The sequence below is a fragment of the Crinia signifera genome, chromosome 8 (genome assembly GCF_055691185.1).
Source record: "Crinia signifera chromosome 8, ASM5569118v1, whole genome shotgun sequence".
NCBI classification, from domain to species: domain Eukaryota; kingdom Metazoa; phylum Chordata; class Amphibia; order Anura; family Myobatrachidae; genus Crinia; species Crinia signifera.
The window spans coordinates 119961613-119966909 of NC_139224.1; the positions used below are offsets into that span (position 1 = coordinate 119961613).

General features: G+C 43.9%; 3 pseudogenes; all 3 read right to left on the reverse strand.

The window, feature by feature from the left end:
- Positions 1-839: 839 nt before the first annotated feature.
- LOC146027278 (piRNA biogenesis protein EXD1 pseudogene) lies at positions 840-2393 on the reverse strand (annotated as a pseudogene).
- A 98-nt stretch (positions 2394-2491) lies between these two features.
- Positions 2492-3791, reverse strand: LOC146027280 (piRNA biogenesis protein EXD1 pseudogene; annotated as a pseudogene).
- Positions 3792-3889: 98 nt separating this feature from the next.
- On the reverse strand, positions 3890-5035 carry LOC146027281 (piRNA biogenesis protein EXD1 pseudogene; annotated as a pseudogene).
- Positions 5036-5297: the final 262 nt, after the last annotated feature.

The window sequence follows — 5297 nt, forward strand, 5'->3', positions numbered from 1 at the left end:
GCTCCTTCCTCCTTTTCTCCCACATCTGTGGCTGCGAGGAAACAACTGCAATTTCCCACACAACCCACTGGCAGGGATGCAGGGCAGGCAGGAGGGAGTTTGGAGTTGGACATCTGGTCCTGACTAAGGGACCTGCCAACAATTGATGACGTGTCTACTGTCACTGCATTGGATGCTGTCAAAATGGTGGAGGATTACTTTGGTGACAGCATCCAAGTAGACATGCCAGACAGTCCATACCTGCACTGACAGGAAAAATAGTCAGTTTGGAGGCCCCTGTACAAACTGGCTCTATTTTACCTGAGTTGTCCCCCTCCAGTGTGTACTCCGAAAGTGTTTTTAGTGCAGCGGGGAACCTGGTCAGTGATCGGCATAGAGGTGCTTCTGCAAAATGTGGAGAAGATGTTTATCAAAATGAATTATCAATTCTTTAATGAACACCAGCAATTGCCTCCAGAGACAACAGAGGGACCTGTGATTGTGGAGTCCAGCGGGGATGAATTGATAATTTTTGAGGATGAGGAAGTACACGCTGAAGGGGGTGAGGAATCAGAGGAGGAGGATATATTGACTCTATAGAGCCAGTTTGTGCAGGGGGCCCAAACAAAACAATCATTTCAGTCACAGTCGTGTGGCAGACCCTGTTGCAGAAATGATTGGTTTGCTAAAGTGTCCTCTTTATGTAACATAAGGGTCACCTCTTTTTTTGACCATTATGTGCTTTGTGGGGCCTAGTTTTTCAAACTGCCATCATGGCTGCTGCTGCAGTGCCACTCCTAGATGAGCCACGTGTTTGTGCTGCACACTTGTTTGTGCTGCACACAGCTTCCTCAGGGCATTCATTGGCTGTTCTTTTCCACCCAGGTAAGAAACCCTTGGCCATTGACAATGTATTTGTGTATTGCTTCCTCTTGCCTAACTTGCTGGAAAACAGAAAGTTGCAAATGTGTAGACATTGGACGATCAAGCCATGTAGTGGGGTTATTGTTTATTAAACTTTACTTGTAAGTCAGCTTGTAAGTTTCGCCTAACTTGCTGGAAAACAGAAAGTTGCAAATGTGTAGACATTGAACAATCAAGCCATGTAGTGGGGTTATTGTTTATTAAACTTTACTTGTAAGTCAGCTTGTAAGTTTCGCCTAACTTGCTGGAAAACAGAAAGTTGCTGATTTTCTTTTGGAAGCTCGGAGCAGATCTCCGTACTGCCCAAATCATCCACTGCTCCTTGGCTATACATATTTAACTACCCATCAACCAATAATGTAATATCAGCTAACATGGCATCCAACATTGCTAAGCGCAGAGCCAAGTGGTGTAAGACTTCCAGAGCCAATTCTTTCAGCAAATGTGTAGACATTGGAGGATCAAGCCATATATTGGGTTATCCTTTATTAAAGTTTGCTTGTAAGTCAGGAATGAAACTTACGGCATGTTGAGATGTCGATTCAAACATTCCTTAAGTGAAAATGTGCGATTAGGAAGGAAGCCCCCGGTTTCCATGAACAGGTATACATCTCCTATCTGTGTATCAAAGACATTGCTAAGAACCACCCCATAATGGTGGGACGAGACATCCCCAAGCCAGCGACAGTCATAGACCACATTTAGAATGCTTTTGTCTTCAGGCGCCATTTGAAGCCTGTTTCTGAAAACTCCAGGCCCCAAGAGAAGGACATCAAAAAGATAAAAGCCTCTTTTCATAGCCACCTGCAGCCAGCACAACTTTCCATGGCGATACAAGTTCAGTCCCACAACACCTCAGCTCAAGACTTTCTGGCTCTGTAGTTGTCTAATTGCAGGACCAAGCATAGGCTGAAACTGGTCTAAACTGGTCTTCTGCAAAATGTGGAGAAGATGTTTATCAAAATGAATTATCAATTCTTTAATGAAGACCAGCAATTGCCTCCAGAGACAACAGAGGGACCTGTGATTGTGGAGTCAAGCGGGGATGAATTGATAATTTGCGAGGATGAGGAAGTACACGCTGAAGGGGTTGAGGAATCAGAGGAGGAGGATATATTGACTCTATAAAGCCAGTTTGTGCAGGGAGAGGTAACTTGCTACTTTTTTTTGTGGGGGCCCAAACAAACCAATCATTTCAGTCACAGTCGTGTGGCAGACCCTGTCGCAGAAATGATTGGTTTGTTAAAGTGTCCTCTTTATGTAACATAAGTGTGGGAGGGCCCAAGGACAATTCCATCTTGCACCACCTTTTTTTGACCATTATGTGCTTTGTGGGGCCTAGTTTTTCAAACTGCCATCATGTCTGCTGCTGCAGTGCCACTCCTAGATGAGCCACGTGTTTGTGCTGCACACTTGTTTGTGCAGCACACAGCTTCCTCGGTGCATTCATTGGCTTGTCTTTTCCACCCAGGTAAGAAACCCTTGGCCATTTGCAATGTATTTGTGTATTGCTACCTCTGGCCTAACTTGCTGGAAAACAGAAAGTTGCAAATGTGTAGACATTGGACGATCAAGCCATGTAGTGGGGTTATTGTTTATTAAACTTTACTTGTAAGTCAGCTTGTAAGTTTCGCCTAACTTGCTGGAAAACAGAAAGTTGCTGATTTTCTTTTGGAAGCTCGGAGTAGATCTCCGTGCTGCCCAAATCATCCACTGCTCCTTGGCTATACATATTTAACTACCCATTAACCAATAATGTAATATCAGCTAACATGGCATCCAACATTGCTAAGCGCAGAGCCAAGTGGTGTAAGACTTCCAGAGCCAATTCTTTCAGCAAATGTGTAGACATTGGAGGATCAAGCCATATATTGGGTTATCCTTTATTAAAGTTTGCTTGTAAGTCAGGAATGAAACTTACGGCATGTTGAGAGGTCGATTCAAACATTCCTTAAGTGAAAATGCGCAATTAGGAAAGAAGCCCCCAGTTTCCATAAACAGGTATACATCTCCTATCTGTGTATCAAAGACATTGCTAAGAACCACCCCATATTGGTGGGACGAGACATCCCCAAGCCAGCGACAGTCATAGACCACATTTAGAATGCTTTTGTCTTCAGGCGCCATTTGTAGCCTGTTTCTGAAAACTCCAGGCCCCAAGAGAAGGACATCGAAAAGATAAAAGCATCTTTTCATAGCCACCTGCAGCCAGCACAACTTTCCATGGCGATACAAGTTCAGTCCCACAACACCTCAGCTCAAGACTTTCTGGCTCTGTAGTTGTCTAATTGCAGGACCAAGCATAGGCTGAAACTGGTCTAAACTGGTCTTCTGCAATATGTGGAGAAGATGTTTATCAAAATAAATTATCAATTCTTTAATGAAGACCAGCAATTGCCTCCAGAGACAACAGAGGGACCTGTGATTGTGGAGTCCAGCGGGGATGAATTGATAATTTGCGAGGATGAGGAAGTACACGCTAAAGGGGTTGAGGAATCAGAGGAGGAGGATATATTGACTCTATAAAGCCAGTTTGTGCAGGGAGAGGTAACTTGCTACTTTTTTTTGTGGGGGCCCAAACAAACCAATCATTTCAGTCACAGTCGTGTGGCAGACCCTGTCGCAGAAATGATTGGTTTGTTAAAGTGTCCTCTTTATGTAACATAAGTGTGGGAGGGCCCAAGGACAATTCCATCTTGCACCACCTTTTTTTGACCATTATGTGCTTTGTGGGGCCTAGTTTTTCAAACTGCCATCATGTCTGCTGCTGCAGTGCCACTCCTAGATGAGCCACGTGTTTGTGCTGCACACTTGTTTGTGCAGCACACAGCTTCCTCGGTGCATTCATTGGCTTGTCTTTTCCACCCAGGTAAGAAACCCTTGGCCATTTGCAATGTATTTGTGTATTGCTACCTCTTGCCTAACTTGCTGGAAAACAGAAAGTTGCAAATGTGTAGACATTGGACGATCAAGCCATGTAGTGGGGTTATTGCTTATTAAACTTTACTTGTAAGTCAGCTTGTAAGTTTCGCCTAACTTGCTGGAAAACAGAAAGTTGCTGATTTTCTTTTGGAAGCTCGGAGTAGATCTCCGTGCTGCCCAAATCATCCACTGCTCCTTGGCTATACATATTTAACTACCCATTAACCAATAATGTAATATCAGCTAACATGGCATCCAACATTGCTAAGCGCAGAGCCAAGTGGTGTAAGACTTCCAGAGCCAATTCTTTCAGCAAATGTGTAGACATTGGACGATCAAGCCATATATTGGGTTATCCTTTATTAAAGTTTGCTTGTAAGTCAGGAATGAAACTTACGGCATGTTGAGATGTCGATTCAAACATTCCTTAAGTGAAAATGTGCGATTAGGAAGGAAGCCCCCAGTTTCCATGAACAGGTATACATCTCCTATCTGTGTATCAAAGACATTGCTAAGAACCACCCCATATTGGTGGAACGAGACATCCCCAGCCAGCGACAGTCATAGACCACATTTAGAATGCTTTTGTCTTCAGGCGCCATTTGTAGCCTGTTTCTGAAAACTCCAGGCCCCAAGAGAAGGACATCAAAAAGATAAACGCATCTTTCATAGCCACCTGCAGCCAGCACAACTTTCCATGGCGATACAAGTTCAGTCCCACAACACCTAAGCTCAAGACTTTCTCACTCTGTAGTCGTCTAATTGCAGGACCAAGCATAGGCTGAAACTGGTCTATCACAACATAGTCTGTATCTTCATCCTCAACTGCCCATTTATTGGCCTGTAGGATGCTGTCATGCATCCAATACGGTGCAGGTAGATCAGGCTCTCTCATTTCCCTGGCAGGTTTCCCAGCATCTTTAACACTGGTAAGGTTTTATCTCTTTCATTAGCTGCATTTTCTGGCTCTTGACTTGAAGGACCAGATGATTCTTCTTGTGATTCCACATTCAGAATGGTATGCCCAAATAGGATTTTTGTTCCAGGCACTACTTTCCCAGTTGCTAAATCATTAAGACTTTCTTAAAGCGATTGTATGGCTCACATCAATACTCATTGGGATGCCATGAAAGCATCCATTGGTGGTTGTAAATTTGATATTCTTCCCAATGACCTTTGATAGGAAGCTGGTATCAGTTACTACGTCCATGCTAAATGTGTATCACGGGCACAGGACGGAGCACAGCACACACCGTCAGCAGCAGCTGCAAACAACCGCACCCTCCTAAAGACATTTTATCACAAATCCCCAAGTAGAATCAAAGGGTGTTTGTAGTTGTGATGCCATACCTTCCCATCACTGTGGTGGAGGATTATTTTGGTGACAGCATCCAAGTAGACATGTCAGACAGTCCTTACCTGGCAGTACAAAAAATGCAGTTTGGCGGTTTGTCTCTGAAAAACTGTCTCTA